Source organism: Nesoenas mayeri (assembly GCF_963082525.1).
Source record: "Nesoenas mayeri genome assembly, chromosome: 1".
Lineage (NCBI taxonomy): Eukaryota > Metazoa > Chordata > Aves > Columbiformes > Columbidae > Nesoenas > Nesoenas mayeri.
Window position 1 is genome coordinate 44,854,221 of NC_137541.1, and position 22,683 is coordinate 44,876,903.

General features: G+C 39.3%; 1 protein-coding gene across 1 annotated transcript in view; it reads left to right on the plus strand.

Annotated features, from left to right (window-relative positions):
* Positions 1–2,085: 2,085 nt before the first annotated feature.
* The window catches only part of CDK17 (cyclin dependent kinase 17), a 97,436-nt gene continuing 76,838 nt past the window's right edge, over positions 2,086–22,683 (plus strand). The window contains exon 1 of the mRNA XM_080363811.1: positions 2,086–2,179. The gene's annotated coding sequence lies outside the window, so the exon portion shown is untranslated. The remainder of the gene's footprint in view (positions 2,180–22,683) is intronic.

Sequence of the window (22,683 nt, forward strand, 5' to 3'; positions counted from 1 at the left end):
ATCCTATGTCTTTAAAACATTCAAAAAGACCTCAGTAATCATGTTTTGTCTCTATGAACAGCCAAGTTTGTTTCTGAGTCGTACTAACTACTTTTTATCCTCAACTGATTTCCCCAAAAGTCAACGTCTGGATGAGCAAAGTGAACTTGTGCGCATGTAAGAAGTGGTTTCATGCTTGCACTCCATTTTTAGGCAAGAGCAATTGACTTCTGCTTACTGGGAAACATATTCATCTCTGTTCTGGTTTGCTGGTGCTGCTGGAAGGGTGCAACAGAGCTGGAAGCAGGGGAATTTTCAGCTGGCACTGCTCCTGCAAATGCAGCTCCCACTTGGCCCTGATCTGGAGAAGGCCTGGCTGGAATAAGCTGTGCGTGGAGTTACTCAAGCTCAGGAGCTTGCTGCTGCTGCAAACTAAAATACACTCCCCACCTCAACACACCATAGCACATTGTGGTGGTGGTTCAGTCTCCCTCACTGTATGTGGTGAAGCAAAGACTCAAAATACCTGTGAGTTGGTTCCTCTTTGGGCACCCACGATGTGGCCTGACACATTCAGTCAGTAACCCCAGTCTGTGTGATGATGGGAGACCCATTTTGAGGACAAACCCCGTGGTTATGACACTGAACTTCAGCTGACAAAGCTAAGAGAGGAGGAGCAGGCAGGCAGTGAGGATCAGCAATGGCTAAAACCAAAACAAAACAGCTATTTGCCAAATTCTGCCCTAAGTGTACCTACGACCTGGTACTTCAAACCCATGTTCAAACCCATGTCGCTTAAATTACTGAAGAGTTGGCCTGCTTGTTATATATTCTTTGTATGGTGGAAATATGAAAACAGAAGTGTACAGTAACTGGCTCAGAAGACTGGTTTTTAGCTTTTCGGTCCTGTTCAGCAGCACATGAAGCCTCAGAAATTTAGGGGTGGGAAGGGCTGAGAAATGAGGGAATGTAAACTGCATCGCTTTGAGGGGAACAAGATTCAAAGCGCGGGAAGGAAGCGCTGTTGGCGCTGGCAGAGCCACCGCAAGAAAGACAAGAGGGATGGTACAGGCACTGTGAGTGCGGGAGACAAAGGAAAGAAAACACCACAAGAATAAATACGGATGTTTTCATAGCGACTGAGCTAGAAATCGATCTAAAGAGCCACATGGCTTCCCTTCAGTTACTGACTTGTCGGCCGGGGAGGAATGGGCTAAGGGGGGCTGGCTGCTACCTCAAAGATGGGCTAAATCATCTCCCAAATCCGAGAGGAAACATCGCCGAAAAGAATAAGCGAGCAAACGCCCCCTCCCACATCGCCCTGCCCGAAACCGCTCGGGGAGACCCCTGGGCCGGCCAGCCCAGGCAGGGCCTCGGGGCGGCCTCCGGGCCCCGCGAGCCGGTGCCGTGAGATCCGCTTCCTCCCGCGGCAGGCGGCGGCTGCGCAAGGCGGCTGAGGCGGGAGGAGCAGCAGCAGCAGCAGCAGCAGCAGCGCCCCCCGCGGCGCAGCTCGGCCGGGCGCTCCCCGGCCAGTGCGGGGTGCGCAGGGAAGGGCCGCGGCGGGAGCCCCCTCCGCCGCCCGGGGCAATCCCCGCGGCGCGGGCCCCGCGCTCCGCCCTCGGCCCCCCTCCCCCGGCTGCCCCGCTCCCTGCGCTGCCACCGGCTCGGCGGGCCGCCGCGGCCGCTAGGTGTCGCCGGCGCCCGGGCCTCCCCCGCGCCCCTCCTGCGCCCCGGCTGCCGGCGGGGCTGGCTCAGTGCGAGCCGCCGCGCTGCGAGCGGGCGGAGGCGTCAGCCCGCAGTGGAGACGCACAGCCCGGCTCGGGTCGGCTGTTCTCCGCGCACTCCCGCGGCCCGGCCCGGCTGACGCGAGGCCACCCGCGCCGCTCTCGGCACCGCCGGCCGCCCAGCGGGCGGCTCCTGAGCACGGCCTGCGGCCGCTCTCCGGCGGCGGGGAGTCGCGGCAAGGCGACGGCTGCAGCGGCGGCGGGGGGAGCAGCCATGTTGGAGCGGGGGATAAAGTGACTTTCCTCGGGGAGGGAGCGCGGCCGGCGGCCCGGCGGAGGCGGCGGGTCTCGGGGCAGCGAGGGGAGGGCGGGGGGCTTGTCTCCCGGCGGCCGGATACCGCTCCTGCTCGGAGGAGAAGGGGAAGGAGAAGGGGGAGAGGAACCGCCCCCAGACCCACGGAGCTCGGGCGCTGCTGGTGAGTTGTGGCTGCTCATTGTCTGCCGGCCCCGGGGTGCGGGTCGGGCCCGCGGGGGGCCCCGGGCCTGCGTGTGCGTGGGGCGTCGCGGGGGGGTGGAGGTCAAAACGCGGCTCCGGAGGAAGGTGGTGGGAGATGGGGCGGGGGGTCGCTCCGCCAGAGCGCTCGGGGAGCCCGCGGGGGCCGCAGGGCCGCTCTGCGCCCCCGGGCTGGGCTGTAGGGGATTTCCGCTGCCCGCTGGCGGCTGGGAGCGGCTCCGCGGCGGCCGGGGGCAGCCCCGGGGTTCGAGCTCCGTGTGCGGGGCGAGCGGAGGGAAGCCGGGCCTGAGGGGTGAGCCGGGGCTTGCAGCCGGTGGGCACCGCGGGGCTTTTTGGCGATCTGGTGTTGGTAACTGTCCTTTCCCCGCCGCCTCCTCCCCTTCGAACGAGGCTGCTTTCTCCTGACAGCTCTTCTCCTCGCAGCCTCCGCACCTATGACACATTCGCTCCTTATTGCAGGTCTTCCCCCCACACGCACACCCAAAATATGTAGGTTTCTGCGCGTGGCATGCGAGTTTTTGTGCCCTGAGCTTTGAGTTAGTGGATGACAGGATACGTGAACATTTGCTGACCCTGAACTTCTGTGAACTCCTCCCTCCCCTTCCTCTCTCAAATATGTAATGGCTTGAGTCCAGTCAGAGCAAAATGGTTCTTCTCTCTCAAGGACGGGGAAATTAGGTGGCATTAGGTGTGTTTTATATTTCGTGGAAATTTACTCCGCCAGCCAGTCCCAGTGCCGTGTTCATGGGGTGGATTAGCTGCTGCGGTAGAAGGCTGCTGACCTTGATCCCCTTTGTCTCCTGCAACAATTTCGGGAGCTGGCTGGAGTTGTTTTAAGCTCAGTGCCGTCTTTGGCACTTTGCAAATGGTGTTTAACAGTATTACGGGTGTTGAGAGGGGAACAGGGCTGAGGTATATCATAAGCCAAACTAAATTATTTAAGAAGCATCTGTTTCCCTTTTTTAATTTTGGTAAATAATTTAGACGTTTGTTGTTTGTTTTTTTTTTTTTCTTTCTGTATTTTAATAGAAGATCAATAGCAACTTTCTTCTGGCTATCATGGCATAGATAGGAGATGAGGAAGCCTGATTTGACATTCTTCCATTGCTTCCCCGCCTGTGTTTCCCTTTTAAAATTGTATGAATTGCACTGGAAGCTAGATGACCAAAGGTTAAATACTTGGAAGGTGTGGGACAGAGGAAAAAAAAAAATGAAATTAGCCTTAGTACCAAATTCAGGTTTGTTTTTGTACTAGAATTGTATAGAAGTGAAGTAAGTGATCTGGTATTTTATGTGCCTAGGATGTTAAAGAAATTGCCATATTGCTTTGTTGTAGGAAATCTGTATCATATGCAGCTCTTGTTATTTATATCTGCACTTCAGTAAATGATGTGAGAGAGACTTGTTTTGAATAATTAACACAAAAGTAACAGATATGAAAACGTGAAATCATATATTTGAAATGCAGAGTGAAAAATTTCCTTAAAAATTGTTTATACTTGAAAGAACAAACTGAATTTTCTTCTCCAACACAGAGAAACTATTATAATGTTAACTTGGCATTAAAAGGGCCACTTACATCTGAAAGATGAAAGCATCTTTTTTTGATGGCGTTATTTAAATACTGCTTTGACGATAATGAGTCTGGCATACAAAAATCTGTAGGAAGGATAATGCAGTGTTCATACCTTGCATTTGCATAGTGTGCAGTGTAGTCCTGTGTTTACCCACGATGGAGGTCTACGCAAATCAGTAGATGGGATCTGCCTGCATCCATACCGAAGAGCTTGCAAATTGGAGCCTGTGTCGTCTGAAGCAAATTATAATTTGAAAGCAGCGAGTCGCTTATTGCAAGCTCGGCTAAGGATGCAGTGCATTAATTGATCTTTTAAATATGTAAAATACCATCGACGCGTAGTGAAATACTTGATTTATAATTCCAAATATAATTAGATTGAGAACAACTGAAAGTCAGAATCGGGCTGTGTTTTTTCCTTGAATGACTCTGGCTTCAATTTCTGCCCAACGCTGCGGTGTGAAAATACGATACAGCTTATGACATGGATGTTGAGACATTCTGTATGCCTGTGTTATAGTTACAATGTGGAGCTCTTACAGTAAAACTGGGCACATTTTTTTGAATGGCTTACTAACATATAACTTCTTGTAATTTCTTAAATGACTATCTGTTGCTAGAAGAAAAAAAAAATAGAATGTTTCACTCTCTTATTAAGTTTTGGTTAAGCACAGTATATCTGAGTAGACCAACCGAAAAAGTGCAATCAGGAAAGGCTTTGTTAGAAACTGATTCAGTGGACAATCTGTATTAAAACCTTTCTGTGAGTTTGCTCTTTACCTTCTTGACACATTTAAAGGAAGCTGTTGGTATTTCACATACTGATCATCTTTTGTTTGTTGGCCAAGGGAGTTAATCAGCTGGTTTTTAAAAATGTATCTATGCCGGTTGTATCCTTATTGAATACACAATCTGGTGCGATGTGAGAATTGACAAGATCATGTCTAAAAGCCAAGCTCAATAATAATAAAGCTTTTCTAGTGTAAATTCATTAAATGTTGCCTACAGTTTTTAAGTTAGGAGTATCTTAAGTTCTTAGCTGCATCATTTTAATGCTTGCTTTTTTATTTTGACAGCAAGCTCTGAGTATGTATCTGCTGAGGCAGCTGGACACCACTGTCATCAGTGGCACTTCTGAATTTGATATGAAACGCTGCTCCACAACTTTATCTTGTAAAAATCCTTTTAAAAGGCCTGATGTTTATGCAGCAGTTATGCTCCTCGTCTGAATAACAGACTAAGCCAGGGTATTGCTACTGATCATTGCCTTTTTTGCAATACCTGTAATTGTAGCAGTGACTTTTTGCTTCTGAGTGTAAGAACTGGAAAATTTTTTCTGTGCCTGTTCACATGCTGATATGAAGATTATCTTACTTGGATATTAGAGGTAAAAGCATTTTATATTTAAATATTTTGATCACTAGACAATAGTTTTAATTTATTTATTAAAAATCTTTAAGAAATCTAAGACTAGGGTTTTTTAAAGAACCTTACAAATGTTTTCTATCCTGCTCTGCATACCTTTTTGGGGCCTACTAACTTTTTTCCCCATTAAGCAGGGAAGAACATGTACTGCTTCCTCCAGAAACAGTAAATTCCCACAAATGCCTATTAATTATGTGGAATACTTTCTTTTTTCTTGTGTATTTATGAAGAGTTGTGAGGTACTTTTGACAACTGTTTCTCTGAAGAGTGAGAGTTGGTGCTTGTTTAGTCAAACAAGTAGTTATAATTCTTTATCCAATACAAATCCGTACATGCAAATTTTTAACTAACCTGATGGATTGGCAGTTCTTCCAGGGTTGTTGGTTTCCTGGACTCCTTTTAGAGTTCAGTACAACTGGCTAATTAGAATATCTACAAACAGCGGTTTAAACCTCAAGCATTTAACCACTGATGTTGATAGTCACAAGGGACAGACAAAACTGGAACTTAAGGTAGTTTGCCAACTTAGAGCACAAGAACATAGAAAAGAATATAGTTATTGAGTTTTGTGATCTGGTTATATGGAAAACAATAACCTTAACAGATGCATAGATCAGGTAATACATCAGTCCTCAGGTAATAAGGCTTTTGCCACTTCCGTGGAGATCATTATACCTTATGTCTGACTAGATTATGAAATATCATAGACACACTGATACTGGAAGCAGTAATAACCCTGTGCTTTACTGGCATGTTTGGGCTTTTGTGGTCTAGTGCCTATTTTTAAAGGATTAGAAATTTCTTTCATTAGGGTACATGAGGTTACCACAGGGTCCTATGTATAAGCACGAATGTTATAAAGAGGGGAAAAAAATAAATGTGTGAGCAGCATTGCTAAAAATACAGCAGCAGCAGAAAAAATAACTGTCAAATCACACTTTATGTTTAATCCTGCCCCACATGAAAAAATAATGATTCCAAGAAAAGCGAAAATACTATCTTTATAACATTTAAAAACCCTCAAAGTCTTCTGTGAATTTCAGGATGATTTTCTGCTTGCTTACTTCTGTAATAGCTTGAAAATACAGTAAGCTAAAGAACAGCTTTATCCTAGATTTTGATTATGACCTTTTTTCCTTACTTTTAATCTGCTCTGGAACAACTAGTTGTGCATATATTATGATGAGCAAGGCTGTGTTATTATACCAGAACAAAGAAATTAAATGTCTTTCATGTACACTCCGAGCTACAGTTCTTGCCGGTATGTATTTTAAGTTGGAGTTGCTAGGTATCTTGCACAAGTGAATGTTACTCTGCTCCCTCTAATCGTATTTTATTTAATTGTAATGTATACCTCATAATTGTACTCCTTTCTCTGCCTGCTGCTGTTTTCAAGGCTTGGTAGGGTTGCATGATGGTATCTGATTTTTAACATCCGCACCTTGTCAGCTTCACTAAGGGTACTTGCATGCTTTCAGTTTGTGTTGAAGTTGGCAGGATCATGACTCTCTTCTGTGCTCAGTGGATTAGGGCATTTTGCAGACATGTAGCTGTACTGATATGCTTATATCATAGTGAACTGCCATAACCTGCATAGTCATCTTTCAGAAATGTCTCCAGGTATTTCTAAGTTCCTACTCTTACCTTACTGATATGGAATTATCTTGATTTGTTTGTATTTTGTTCAGATATGAGCCAGATGTTTTTATGCAGCAATGATTAAAGCTTTAGTGTTCACTACAACAGAGATCTTTGGGAAATATGAATTCCTGAGAATTATCAATTAATACTTCTTATTGGCAAACCTATTGTCCTGTAATTGAGAGAAAACTTCTTAGATTAAAAAGTTACAGTGGCCTGTAGGAGTAAAGAAGACAGTTCACAAAAATGTAAACAAGTTGAATAAAGTGACTATGATTGGTAAGGATTGATGAGGAAAACTCATGCTGTCATAGACTACGACAATAAGGCAGAGTCTTTTTAGGAGGAAAATGAATTCTAACAAAGCCATTAGCCTGTTACAAATGCTTAAGAAAATGTTGGCATTTGACAGTCTTCAGAAGAGGGTGATGTTCATTCATACTGCTATATTCAGAGGTAAAACCAGATGATGGTCGTGTGTGATGATGTGAAACTCTTCCTGAGAGAACCTGAGGGTATTAAACAGCTGACACTGAAGTTGCGTGATAAGAACTGTGAATGTTTATAGGGTGCTTTCTGGAGTGTTAATGCGGATCGTGTTTTTCAGTATGTCTCAGAACACTGAGAAATTGTGTAATTTTAACACAACTTCAGGTTTCTTTCAATGATTTTAAAAGTTATTAATATGCATAGTCATGGGTATTGACAGCAGGAGTTTAAGTGAAGGAAATAACTGTTCAGCATATATTTATAGAAGACTGATCTTATGAAATTAACTTCTGGTTCTCTTGGTAGGATTACAAACTGTGTGTGGTTTAACACTGTTGATATTGCAGACAGGCTTCTCTGAAACCTTTTACTTGGCTGTTATGTGACATTTTGATTAAGGAACTAAAATGATAGATCAAGTGTCTACATATTAAATGGGTTACAACCTGGCAGATAATGTGAATCAAGTGGTTAACTATAAATAGTTGCCGCGTTGTGTAACTGCGTGTGATGAGGACTCCTCATCCTCCAAGTACGATCACAAAGGAGCTGTGGGAAACCTGCTCAGCTCCTGCTGTCGGGCATTGCCACTAATGAAGGGAAAGCCAGTGAAAATTGCTGATTGTTTTTGTAGCTCGCACAAAAATGGGAAAACAATAGAGACAGCAGAACGGGTCATTAGCGCACGGTGGGTGCTTGGAAAAATGGCAGTTTCCTGCTTGTTTCCTTGATGTGGCATATTGTATCAGACTTTAAAAGACTGAATACAGTATATTAACTTCTGAAATAAATTACTGATTTTTTTAAATTAAAACAAATAGAGTATAAGCGGTTGTTAATATTAGCTTCTCGTTTTGAATTTCTTTTGTAAAGCTTTGGAATAGTTTTTAATGTATAATGCAGAACAGATTTTAAGTGTTGATCTGCATTTAGTATGTGGGTTTTAGGGCAAGCTTTTATTTTAAAAACATATTAATAGTACAATTAATTCATTAATAATATACAAGAGGAGGAGAGTCAGTTATGGAATAACAGATGACATATTATAATATTGCCACCGGTTTTCTGTGTATCTTGAAGCAAAGTTGAATTCCTAAATGTAGAATTCATAAACGTTCTGTGTAGGCCAAAAATGTTGTGGTCATTTACATATTTAACTGGGGAAATTTAAAAGCCATTTCTTCTGTCTGTCCCTAGTTCATTGCAAGGTTCCTCTGTTCTTTTTCTCTTCATCCAGATCTGGTTGTCATAAACGGCAGTATTTACATATAGAGGAGGCTTGTTGCTGCCTTAAGTACTATTTGATCTTAAAGCTCTGTCATAAATGTCTTACTAAATTGTTTAAGTGTCTGCTTGTGAAATGTGAAACTGTTCCATAATTCACCTTATTTATGTTTGCTCTGAAAACTAAATATAAAACTTAAGTCTTCCTGTATGACTGTGGGAGACTAAGCTTGGGCTGGTACTGCCTGTGGATAACTTCATTGCTCCACAAGCAATTTGAACTGGCACAATTTTGACACTATTAGAGCTGTAGTTGTTTTCCCCTAGGCCGGCTGGTGCCTCCCTACTAGCAGGTGTCTGGTGACCATTGATGACCGTGTCAGGGAAGCCGTGGAGGTTACAATAGCCCTTCGGCTTCAACTTTACTTTTGTTTTTTAGATGTAAATAATGGTCACTTTCTGCGGAATCAATGGAAAAACAACAGTTTGTAATTATTTCTTTTTAAATATCCTGAGCAGATGGGAGTGGAAACTTCCTGTTGTACAGAGAGGAAATGAGGTCCTTGACTGCGAAATGTGTCAAAGTTTTATATATTCTGTACTAAAGTCTTTTAGAAATTATATGCAAAACAGCAGGTCAGAAACTTCTTTTGATACTGAATAGGAAGGGACAGCGGGGAAACAGTTACCAATAAATCATATAAAGTATATACTTAATTTTAAGCATCTGTACATCTTTGGGTGGGAGTTGTGCAAGGAAGTGGGATTTTTGATGTGGGAATTGTTAGTGTTGGAGGAAAGAAATCCAAGAAGCTGAAAATAATGGGGTTTTTTTGAAAATAATATTTTAGAACTGTACTATTACAAGCCGAAATTGAGCTATGGTAGGCATTAAAAAATCTTCGGAATAGGCAACAATTAAAAAAAAAAAGTCAGTTAATAACTATAGTGGTCATATTTTACAGGGGCCCAACAGGGGAGTTGTGCGGGGTCCTTGTTTTTTCTGAAGAAGGGATCACCTCAGGAGAGACATGATGAGATCTTTGGCTTTTTTGAAGCTAGAGTTTGGATGTAAATTACTGAAGTTTATGCTGAGTGTTCTTGAGGATAATGTCGTGTATGACACTCGGATAAAGCGGTTTCAGAAGCAATTCCAAAAGTTTAAGATTTTGTCTTTACCTTTGTCAATGTGATTCAGTAGGTTATGGTGAAGAAACAAAATATTTTAAAGCTTATGCTATTTACCTTCGGGATTAAACAAGATAAACAGCTTACAGTGTTCCCGTTTGCACAAGTCACAGTATTTTTAAACCTGCTGCTTATAATTCTAGGTTGTTTATCACGGAATGCAGTTAGCCTAAATGTTTTATTGTGACATGTTTTTGATACATCTCAATATAATTCTCAAAACCAAATGTTTGATCCATAAGCAAAAAAAGGCTTTAAAATTTATTTAGGCAGAAGGCCTTTTGTTATTATGCATACCCTTTTGTTTTTTTCTGGACAGCACAAGAGAAACAGCGTAATAGTGTATAGTAATTAGTTTGCTCAGTAGGTATATGCTTTTTTTCTTGAATTATGCATTTTTAGGAGCAATATGAAGTAGATCATGAGTTCTCAAGGTATGGGTTTGATATGCTTTGGTAGTAAGCTTAGTTACTACATTTTAAACTGTGTTTGTTTCAGTTTGTGTATGAAATGTAAACTGTTGAGTGTTGACAAAGTGTTCTGAACCTGCTTCCTTTAAAATGAGCTTCTTTTTTTTTGATGGTCTTACATAATAGGAGTTTTGGTTTCTTGGTATTTGTGCGTATTTCTGGCAGTGGAAGAGGTAGACATTAGTTAAACGATTTAAGTCATAAGTTGTTTCTCATTGTTAAAATTTATTTGCGGGATGAATGGATAGCTGGTGATGATTTGCACCTGTAGATGCATCTTAACAAAATACCTATATTCTTTTTAATTGTTTCTTTCTAGGAGTGGGTAGATAAAAGCTATTTTGTTTTATTTTGTTTTTTCAGCAAAGAGCTTATTCACATCTAAAATATGAACTGCACCAAATTGTCTGATTTGAGTTTTGACTTTTTTTTTTTTTTTTTTTTTTTAATGCTCATCTCTCTGATCAGTAGAGAGAAACAGGTTCAGAGGGTAATCCAAAGATCTTAATATAGAGCTGCCTCCCTTTCCACATTTACCTTGGAGGGAGCCCATCACAGTCATTGTTTTTGTATTACAACATTACAGTTTGAGCTGAATTAAGTGCTTGCTTCGGAATAATTGTTGATGCATTAGTAAACTGAATAGGTTTCCACTGCTATCTTCAGAGCACTGGAGGGAGAAGAGAGAGCGGGAATTACAGGGTTCATTGTGAAGAAGGAAAAGGGGGTCGCTGGGGGATGGAACCTAGCATGTTCTTACTGGTGGTGGGAAACTGTTAATTGATCTCGAACTGGTATGAAGTTTTCTCTGAAGTGCCTCAGGTGCCTAAAGATGAACAGTGTGAACCTCCCTTGCAAATTATGCTAACGAGTCTTTAACATGTAAGCAAGAAATTGTGCAGATTTTTCTTTATTCTTCATTTTTGCTTGCAGATGCTCAGCATGAATTAAAATTCTAGTCATGTGAGTAGTAGTGATGGTGTATTTTAATATTGAAATAGGTTGCTGAATGATATGTTTTCACTTTATGTCTCATGGCATTTTCAGAAACTAGGCTTGCAAGGACAAATAAAATTGATGGGTTTTTTGTCTTATGAGAACTTGGTTCTTAGAATATGTAGGTCTATGGTAAAATAAGCCTAGTGAAGATCAGAGCATATACTACACTTGCAGTTGATGTTTATTATTGACTTTTTAACAACATTGCACTGCATTATGTTAGTAGTAAATGTATGTATTTATATGACTAGATTATCATATCTGCTTTTGGTAACTGAAATTGTATGTTAGTTCAAAGAGTTTATTTTTTTGGTTTTGCTTGGAAGATAGGATGTGAAATCTCAGTTTTACTTGTATATTGAGAACTGTTTCCTTAGGTAAGTTGACATGATTTACCAAGTTTTATGCTAGTTTAGATAAACTGGTGAACATGTTATTTTAGGATATAACTGTAACAGGTTTTGTGTTGTGACATCGTCCAGTTTTCATGGAAAGTAGTGCATTGCTAGCTAAAGTATGTAGGGATGGATTATGTCAGTTTTTGATTGCTTAACTTGAGGACTCTTTAAGATACTGATCTTCAGGGTGCGAGTGCTGAGGAGGTTTTGAAAATCAGCCTTAACAGTGTTGGCTGCAGAGATGTGTTAACAGAAATAATAACCTGACAGTGTCCAAATACCTAATGGTAAACATTTCTAAGAGACAGCTGGAGGAGAAGGGAAGATGGTGTATCTATAAAATATCCTGAAGCCAGCTTTATACTAATACAATAGGGTAGCTTTTCCCTTGTCTATGGCTAGGTGGTATCTTGCTCTCAGTATTTTTATACCAATGTAAATTAATCTTTCCTGGACTATTTAACCAACATTCATGCTTTACATCCCAGTCTAGGTAATTGCACTGGTGCCTTTTCTGGTCGTACATCAGACACAGCCAACACATGTAACCTCACTGCTTTTTGGCAGGCCTAGGCCTGAAACACAGACTTGGAAAGCAGTTGTATTGACTCTCTTCTACACAGAATATTCTCTTAACCACATTTGTTATACAGAACTTCCAGTGGTAGACTGTTACAAAAAAAAAAAAATCATTGTCACTTAAGGGAGAAAAAAACCTCAACCCTCTGATAAAGCACAGGAAGCAAAATTGTTGACGGAGAAAATTCCTTTTCTGTATAGTCACTTTTATGAGAAGAGCCACACCCCAAAGGTAATATGTTTAACTTAGTGGATCCTAGTGACATAAGAGATTTTTTTTCCCTTGTATTCAGAGACTTAAGGGGGATAAAGAAAATTATGTGATTTAATATTCTTTCAAAGTTATTTGTGGTGGTTGCCACATTATTTGTGTTATGTTCTAATGTAAAAATATTTATGATCATAAGAGGCTTCAGAAAAATAACACATTCCTTTTTGTGCAAAAGTGGGAGACATTTACAATGGTCCTTTCATTTTGTTTAACCCCTGACGAAGCTCCTTCCACAGTGTGCACCAGCATTTTCCTGCTAGGTAGTTATATTATTCCAGTTGCAATTAGTTATCCTGGCTCTTTATCATAAAGTCTAGGAAGCTTTTTGATTAAGCAGTCTGAAACACAGGGAAGCTGCACTCTCTTTTCCAGCACAGAAGTGAACTTCTAATCATGTCCATTTCCCTTCCTCGGATGAGTAGCTCTGCTGTATTTTTGAACTAAACCTTAGGATTAGCAGTGGTTTTGTTGGGGGCAAATTCAGGTAGTGAGGGCAGGAACACCTCGCTAGGACCAAAGCCAAGCTTTGCAGGCAGGGCACGGCATTCCGGCACCCTGCATCCAGAATAGGATATTACTGAAGTGCGTTCTTGTGAAATACTGGGGATCTGGTGGTTTCTTTGTTTGTTTTTAAGCCAGAGGAAGGCCTAAGGGTTTTTTTAGGGCTTTGCTCTCTGTGCTATCGACCGTATTTTGATCTAAAAAGTCAGACATCTGTGTTTATGTAGTGAAACAAGCATATGTAAATCTGCTCTTAGATCTCTGTACTGCAGGTTTTTGTGGAGAGATGCTGCATACAGTATTATTCATGATATATGCTGATTATGCATTCTAAGCATAGTTAAACGTTTTGAACTTTAGTAGGCCATAGACATGTATTCAGGTATCCAGTTATGAAATCCTGTCATTTCAATAATATAATGTTTTAGAAAAGCTAGAGGTGATTAGTGGATGATGTTGTTCATTGCTCTCAAACCCACACTCTGCAGCATCAGAAGTTTCATGACAGAGGAGATTGAATTGAAGCTAAGAAGTGTTTCATGTGTCCTAATGTGTTGTATTGTAGTAATACTGGTTTAAACTTACCCATGGTTCTGACGCAATTTTTCATTGACTAGCCCTTCAGTAGAACACTGTGGCTCTCTACCCATCAATAGAGTTCTGGTCTCCAATTTATGCTATGAAATGCCTTGTGCTACTTCTCTTACCTCTCTCTTTTTAAATTTCTTTTTTCACTTTTTAAAACAAAACTTCTTAAAGGCAATAAACAGCTTTTCTCCTTAATTTCTGATATAGTTTTGTTGTCTTTTTGTCTGTCAGTATTTTGGAAGTACTGTGTTTCCTAAAAAATGTCAGTAGGGAATACCAGAAGAGGCATGCTATCCTGTTGTTGGAAATTTTCATATACGTAAATCTTTGCAGCTTATCTGGTTTTTGTCCTTGTCTTTTTTAGTAATTTGGATGCTACTACAAATGATTAATTTTTGAATTTAGATTTTTTTTTAAGTTTAAATTTAGAGATTATTGTTTTTAAGAGCCCTTAAAATAATCTTCATCTGCCTTGCCCATCAGATGGCAAAGCTGATGTTTTTGATGATACTTCAAGCATCCAAGATTACTGAGTAGCAAAATTAGTAATAGGATCTTATTCCGAGCCCAGATTTTCTTTGTTTTTTCCTGTCTTTCCTATATATTTGGTGCAGAAGTTTATTTACTCAAATAATTCCATGAGATTAGCTGTGGGAATCTGTATTGGTGTAATAGTGATTGAAACTTGTAGCTTCTGATCTGTAACTTTGCTGGCTTAATTTTTTTTGTTTGATTTATTTTAAACGATTCATTTTAAAGGGTTACTGATGTTTCAGTATGCAATAATACCATATTTAGGCCTATTAATGTTTCTACAGTATGACACAATGTATAATAGGGGCTTCATTTTTTTTATAAATCCTGTTTGGAGCTATACTGCTGTGTATGCTATACTAAAGTAGGATTGATGAAGGCTGGAGTCTTCATGTGAAAATTATGTATTTTAGACTAAGTTTAAAATTGATAATGTGTAATTCTTCCACCTTGTGTAATTGTCTAGAATGGGGAAGCTATGTTTGAAAAGGATAGAGCAGGGGTGTCAAACTCATTTTCACCAGGGGCCACATCAGCCTCGCGGTTGCCTTCTAAGGGCTGAATGTAACTTTAGGACAGTCCTAAGTAGAAGATTGCCCTGTGTAATGATTTAATTCCGTGCCATTTTGAGGCACGACTTAGAGAGAGCCTATCTGTTATATCAAAGGGGTTTTTTAAATGTTGATTTTTGTTTTAAAAGCAGTGTGCAGTCTAAATTTGAACGTATGAAAAGAGAAAACATGATCTATGTAAAATGTTAATTAAATTCATAGAAAATAGGTAGCTGATGGATAGAAGGACATTATGACCTTGTAGAAAACAGAAGGTATTTAGGATTATAGTAAATATTAGAAGGCTTTCTGAACCATAGACCTTTGTATATTTTGTTTAAGAGATCTGGAAGTAACTTTAATAAATGTAACCTATTTTTAGAGTTAGTTTGTCTTTTGGGTTATAGAATATTCTGCATATGATATATTTAGAACCATTTTTACTTGAAAGATGCAATGAAAGTTTCAGGTATTTCTTTAGTGAAATATTTGCATATGTTGAGAGGAAGAGATGAAAATTGCAATTTTATGGCTGGCTGAAATTTTTATATGGCAAATGAGATGTAAAGAAATGCAACCACATTTTCTTCACACATGCAAGAGCATGTTCTGTTAGCGATTTCTGCAGTTACCTTTGTTGCACACTTCATGATTAGTTAATGTACTTTGGGCATATTATAAATGCATGTCTGGCATATCAGAATATGATTTAAACTGTGTAAATCATAAATACTTTATTCACTATTTTCACTGCTCATTACACAGAATTGTCTAGCAGCTCTTGAGAGACTAAATGAATTCTCTCAAGACCTAAATGCTGTCATCAGCAGTATCTTACGTGTTTACATTCTCGACTGCATGGGCAGTACATGGGCCACTTTCTGAAGTAATCCATTGTGTGAATACAGAATATTCAAGTCGTTCTCGTACTAAAGTAGAAGTTCAGAACAAGCACTGAATCAATTAAAAATACTGTTCTTTTTGATAGTGAAACTGCCTCAGATTGAGGCATCCGGTCTCAAAACACCAGTATTCATAACTTAGTAGGGTTAAAAGAGAAAGTTGCTTTTTAACAGCTCTTCATAATTATTTGAAGTTTCTTGTTTATTGTAAAGGGGAAAGTGAACTTTCTTTGTATGAAATGGTGTACAATGCTAAAATTAACCTTATCTGTAGCATGTGATGTACTGTTTATCAAAATGATGCATTGTAATTTAGGATCGTTCAATGAAAATAGCAATAACTTCAAAGTGTTTTTATTTATACAACCAAATCAACATAAATAGTTTGAATTAAAAACAAAGTTTGAGGCTTTTTATAAAAGATTTTGTCTCTCTAGGGGTGGCATTCCTGTCTTGGGGGGTGTGAGGCTGACAGGGGTCAGGGCACGGTGAGGACCGGGCTGTTTATATCCTGACTGGGCCAGGGACAGTGATGCGGACACAGTCACCTGGTGGCTCCTGTGGGTGTACTCTTAAATGATAAAACTAGCTTGCTACCTCAAAGCTCAGAAACGCATCTTAAATTGCTGCATTGATCCTCCTCAAAGAGCAATATTCGGTGAACACCTGCATTCCGATTCCTGTCTATATTCTCATTAACATGATGATTGGTTCTTCCTGGTCAGCAAACTTATACTCTATAAAATCTTCATGTTGGTACCAAGATAAAGGTTCTGTCTTTGTGGAAGAGATTAGGTTGAATGTATTATGAGGTACAAGGGAATGAACATTTATTCGCAAGCCGAATATTTCACCTGTTTGCGCCATATCTGTTTTAAAGGTAAAAAGAATTTATGGTTTAAGAGTAAAAAAGATTTGAAGTTAGTATGTATTTACTGTCACCTCCAAAAGTCATTACTGACTAGATTATATACTAATCTGGATGGGATCCTTTTGTGGTAAAATATTTCCTTAGTTAACTCTACCTGTCCATTTGAAAGCTAGTAAATCTTTGCATTCTTCTGACATGTATTTTTAGTTCATAAAGATGTAAACAAACAAACACAAACAAATGCTTTCCTTTGATACTCTAAAAAGGATTCTTGAACTGAGGATTTGTGCCTGGCATTATCCTCTGTTATTCTAGAGATCCAGCAGAAAACCTGATTGTAAGCCAGCTCTGGTGGCACTACTAAATGTCTTTATATATAAAGTCAGGATAGATTTGTGTGTGTTCAGTACTAAGGTGTTCTGGAGCTGAACCAACTTGCATCAATCCTCTTATTCACCTGTTGCACTGCAGACAAGGTCGAAAACGAAAGTAGACTTTTGAAAAAGTAAACTGGAGATGCCCACACATAACACTAAGCCCGCTTGCTTTAGCCTTGTCCCTACGCTCTGTTTTCCCTGCAATGTGGTGGTGATGAGGCTGGAGTAGAAGGATGTCCCTTTCCATCGCCTGGTGCTCCTGGGTAGTTTTCCTGCTCTGCAGACTTTACCAATGGAGGGTTCCCACAATAGGGCTGCAAACAGGGTGGTAAATAGGTGGTGCTTTTCTCTCTGGGTGGTAGCTGAATTTAATGCCTTTTAGAGGAGTTCATGATTAGTCATCTTGTTCTCTTGCGTCAGTTATTTGTTGTGAAGCTCTCTGCTGTATATGCTTGTTGACCTAAACATGAACATGTTGAACTGCTGTTCATAGAACACACACATTTTTGAAAAAATGCACATTTTCAGTTTATCCTCCAAGATGCTCCACGAAGTATGTGTAGTGTTTACATAAGGAAGGGGGATGTTTAGGTCTTTCAGTTGTCATGGTGACTAGACTAGGTAATTGTCACAGAGAATACTTTGACACTGGTCATAAATTAAGTAATCACATGAAACCTGTTCATTACAAGCCTAATTAATATGAAAAATTTATTCTATGCTTACCCTTCATATCCTCATGTTTTACTAAATGTCAGGATAATTCATAATTAAAACATTTTGAACAGTTCGTCAAGTATCATAATAAATTGTGAAATGAATGATGTCAGTCCTGTAAGCTGCTTTGAGCTTATTTGGCTGTCTAAAGGAAATACATTCAGTAAGAAATTTTGCTTGTGATTTCTAAAATGTGAACTGCAGTAGAAATGAAGTTCCAGAAGAAGTTTGTTAGGCAGTAAAAAGAATAATACTGTTTTGATAGTAGTAGAAAGACTTGAATCCTTACTCTTCCTCTTATTTTTTTGTGAAAGCTGGCTGTTTGGGTATGAGGAGTTTAGCATGGTATTTACAATTGGATGCGTTTTTGCTGTTCCTGAGAATAGAAAGTTTAGCGAGGCTTCTTGCTAGTATGAAAAGCAGTATCTGTGTTTTCATTCTTTGCCTCCCCTTATTTTTTTGATGTTCAGTTTGCTCTGTATTGCTGTGAAGGAAATATGATCATGTGCTTTTTAAAGAGATGATAGAAGACGTAGAGTGTATTTCAAGTGTTCAGAAATCATCAGATTTAGCTTAAAAAGCATGCGTGGCCTGTGCTTATGTCAAGTGCATGGGGATCCCACGTGTATGTATCTTGGTTTAATAGTCTTTAGATTCTGTTTTTTTCTGCCAAAAACTGTCTTCCTTCCCCAAATAAGAGTTTAGTCTGACCTGCTATGTTTTGTTATTTAATATCATCTTGCTGGGATATACATGAGCCTTTAGAAGGTTAATTTTCTTTATACTGAAATTTCTAATCAACTAGAAGTTTCTTCTACTTGACTTTCTTACTTGCCTCTTATGGTGTCACATTTGAATGGTAAGCCAGAGCTAACTGAGCCTGGAAAGAAGCAAGATATCTGCTTTATCTAAGCCTATTGTAATAGATTTATGCAACATGAAGAGACTGTGTGACAAGAATAGACTTAAAAAGTGTTGGTCCCAACCTTTCTTTGCTTTGTAAATGAGATTTGAATGTTTAACGCACAAATTTAATGATAAATGTATATTTGAAAAACAATATTAATTTTTTTTTGACCCTGTAGATAGAAGATTCTTTAGTGGGATGATAGAGATTCTTATTGTGGAGTGTTGTCAGAGTGATGAAGAGGTGTGGAAGATGGATGTGGGAAAAAGGACAGCTCATATAGGTCAGTCTCATCCTTAGGGCATCCTGGCTCTGTGCGCGAATCTCTACCATTCAGTATGTGAACTCTGGCTTTTTTCCCTTCTGACATCTAATACGGGACAAGTAGTACATTTCATGCTAATTTAAAAATTTTTCAAATTCAAGATTGAGAGCTTTTTCTAGCAGGTTGTTGGGTAGTTGTGTATTCAGTTACTTCAGCTCAGAAGTTAAATGTGCAAATATGCTAGTTTGTTCCCTGCTGAAGGGAGGTTTTCTTCAGGCATCGCATTATCAGTATAAATTTATAAGCCTGAGCCCTGTTCTCTACATGAGTATAAGATCTTGTATGCATGTGGGGATGTAGGCTACATATAGTTACATTTGCATGTTCAGTGTTTATTTGTAAAGTTGTTAAAGCTTATTGCATGCACAGACTGATTCTTGGTGAAGTAGTTGAACTGTACCTACAGAATTTATGTTGCATGTAGGAAGCGTATGATCTTTGTTAAGGGCCTGATTAGAGCTCATGGAAGCATGACATGGGGAATTAGATGTTGGGAAAAGCGGTACCTCGGTGCTTGGTTTGTTTCAGATTTGCCTTGGTAATGTTTGAATGCCTTTGCTTTTTTTGCTGTCAAAATGTCACTGCTTGGATCTGTCCCAATGTTTTTATTCAAGTGATAGAAAACAGAAGGGAAGGAACTAATTGGTATCAGTCTGGAAATCATGCTCTGAATACATGTACAAGCATTTGTGCTTTCTTATTCAGATTTCCAGCATGTGAGATGTGACTGCAAAAGCATCATTCTGGGGATGTAGTTAGGGCTCTGGGGGAGTCCAAAATGTATTTTCATCCTTATTGCTGCTGAAGGAAAGTGGGGAATATTTCTCTCCTTATTCAGATTCTCATAAATTCTTGCTTTATAATGAAGAGCTTGTCTTGCTGGTTCATTAGTAATTGCTACCTCCTACCATCTCTTTTGTCAGCAGGGGGTAGGATTTCCTCCTACACTCAGGCAAAAAAGAGAAAATTAGATAGTGATAGAGGCTAAAATTAAAAGAAATCTGAGAAGACATAGGCCAGGTTAGTCTCTGATTCTGTAAGACGACAATTACTTTAGATTTTCAGTGAAAAAAATCTTTCCTTTCTTGATAGTGATATCTTTATGGGGAGGAGGCAACACCAGTGTTGCTGGGCAGAGAGTATTTCCACATAGATTTTCTGCCGGTACCTGGGCTGGCTAGCATGTATTGATGTTAGCCATTTGATAAAGGTATTTCTAATCTGAAGGCTATCCACAGTTCAGAAGCAGTTGCACCTCATACCTTGGTTGCCTCGCAGCAAGAGGCCGAGGCACTTCTAAAACTTAGTAAAAACCTAAACTGTGAAAGCTTATAATTCTGTTTGTGGTTCGGCATATTGCAAGGATGGTATGGGTAGCAACACTTCAAACAAAAATGCAAGACATAATGTGGTGGTTTGTGTACCTGTTTCATTGTCTTGGCTTCATGTACACTGCAGTCACAGCAGCTGGCTGTAAAGTAATTGGTTTGCATCCTGCTACTGACAGCAGCAGTTTGTTGGAATTAGTTGCAAAAAATGTTATGAAACTCTGTGTGAGGTCTTCCAGTCACCTCCCTCCATGGCTTAAAGTTTTTATTCCCTGCAGGTTAAAAACCTTTCCCTTTTGCTTTTCCATCTTCCATTTAACTTCAACATTTGGTGACTGGAGTGAATGTTTTTTTCAACAATCTGTTTCTTGGTTTGTGATTGCAAGTGATCAGTGAATGTTTATTTCTCCTTCACTCTGAGAATTTGCTGTGCAGTTTGAAAATGCAATCTAAATACACAGAAAAAAAATAGTCCACATCGTGCTGAAGGTGTGAGGTGTTTGCTAAGGCTGCGTGAGGCAGGAGTTGATTTGGAAACCCTGTGTTGTATTGCATTGTAATCACCTGTTGTCATGTTACGAGTTTTCAAAACTAAAGTAAAAGTGTTCTACTGTCAGTACTGAAATATGCAATAACAAAGTGTAATATTCCTTTCCCTCTCCTGTTTTCAGGCTAGTAGGTCTTTTTTTTTTTCTTGTGGGGGTGGGCAGCTTATAACTTCCTTAAGTGTTCAGAGAAGTGTATGAGCTCAAGTGGTCACGATCTCTGTTTGAATCATCAGTAAGAGTTATGTTATGAAACAGGTTGTGTGGCATTACTGACACTTCAGTCTGCTGAACTAGAAAATTGCTTGCAACTTCTTACCTTTAGACCAAGCCTTCTTTTTTCCCTGCATGTGGAAAGTCAAGTAACTGGTTTTCAGGAAGTCAATTTTGCCTTTATTCTTATTTCTTTAATAGCTTTATTATTTTGCATACTCCCTGGACAACAGGTGTCCACAAGCATTATGACTGTTAGCATTAATTTATTTCCATATTTTCAGTCTAATGGCAAGATTGAGAAATAAGTTCATATGGAAAAGATAAATCATACTCACCAAAAATAGAGAGGGAATGAAAAGTTATGCATTTTAAAGTGTAAAGAATGTGAAGTTTATTTGTTTAGATTGAGATGACTCCTGAGATTTTTAAGGTTAAGATGTGACATTAATGTATTAATTCTCCAGTTGATATGATAGATAAGTATTTATTCTTGGGCATCACTACTTGGGGTGAATATTTTGATGGTTGGTAAAGAAACCGATTCAATACTTCACATTTGCTGTTGACATGCAAATTACAGAGTTCAGCCAGAAAGCTAAAGCAAATGTGATCTTTATTTTACAAAGGACTTGACTGTGTGTATCCTTGCTATGATCCCTGTTCATTTCTTCAGCTTTTCTTCACAATAATTTACTTTACCCAAGTCTGGGAACTCGAGAAAAGTGATATGATTTCTTACGTATTTCTTACGTATCCTGAAAAGGATAGGATTTCTTACGTAATTCACTCAGTATCTCTCAACATTAAAAATAGATCCGTGAAATGCTTTCAATTTTTTGGCAGTTTCTCATTGTAAACGTGCAATGTTGGATATTTTCATTTCTAATAAAAATTGTACCCAATGTTTAAACAAACTTTAGCATAGCTCCAAGTGGAAATTTCCAAAATCAATGCTAGAAGAGGAGAAATTCGATACTAAAAGTATGTTGAGATTTCAGCCTTATAGCAGGTCATTTCTGATGCTTTCACTAGAAGCTTCAGTCACAAATTACTATTTTGTTGTTTAGATTAGCTTTGCTTATTTGGCTGTGTGGGTTTTTTTTTTTTAAATGCAGAAAGGTTACCTTCAGCAGATCAGAACTCATGTCTCACAATCAAGAATAGACTGACACACAAGGAAGAGTAAACTAAAGAACAGAAATGCATATTAAAGTACACTTAGATAAGGAGAATATTCTTAAACAATGCTGGCTTAGTGGTGTGGATTTTGTAAAGGCGCTCTTATATGGTCTTGTAAACACATGCAGTTGAAAACAAGGCGATGTTATCTTAAGCATGAGACTTTTGATTCTGTAGAGATCATGGAGGGCTGAGAGACTAAATCCATTGTCAGTGTTCTTTCTTATTTAGCTTAAAAGGTTTGAGGGCTATTTATTGGGATTTTTTGTTATTTTTCTTCAGAGCCATGCATTTTGCAAGAGCTTTCACATTTTCTTTTTTTTCTTCAATGCTTTTATTAAAAAAAAAAAAGGAAGAAAAAAGCAGAGAGAAAAATTAACACACACACAAAAATCCCACTACCTCTAAGGCACAGTCAAGATTCTGAAAGTGCTTTTCTGAGCAGTGTCCATCATAATAGAACCTGGATCAGACCAGAAGCAACTGTAAAATCTATTTACTTCCTTCCATTGTTAGAATAGCAAGATGTGAATTTCTAAATATGGCTTTAATATTCGATTATACTGTTACATAAGATAATAGTAGATTAGATAATGGAGAAGAAAAGGGAAAAATGGAATCTAAAACCACGTTCCTATGTTATGCTTTAATGTCGGGGTTACAGT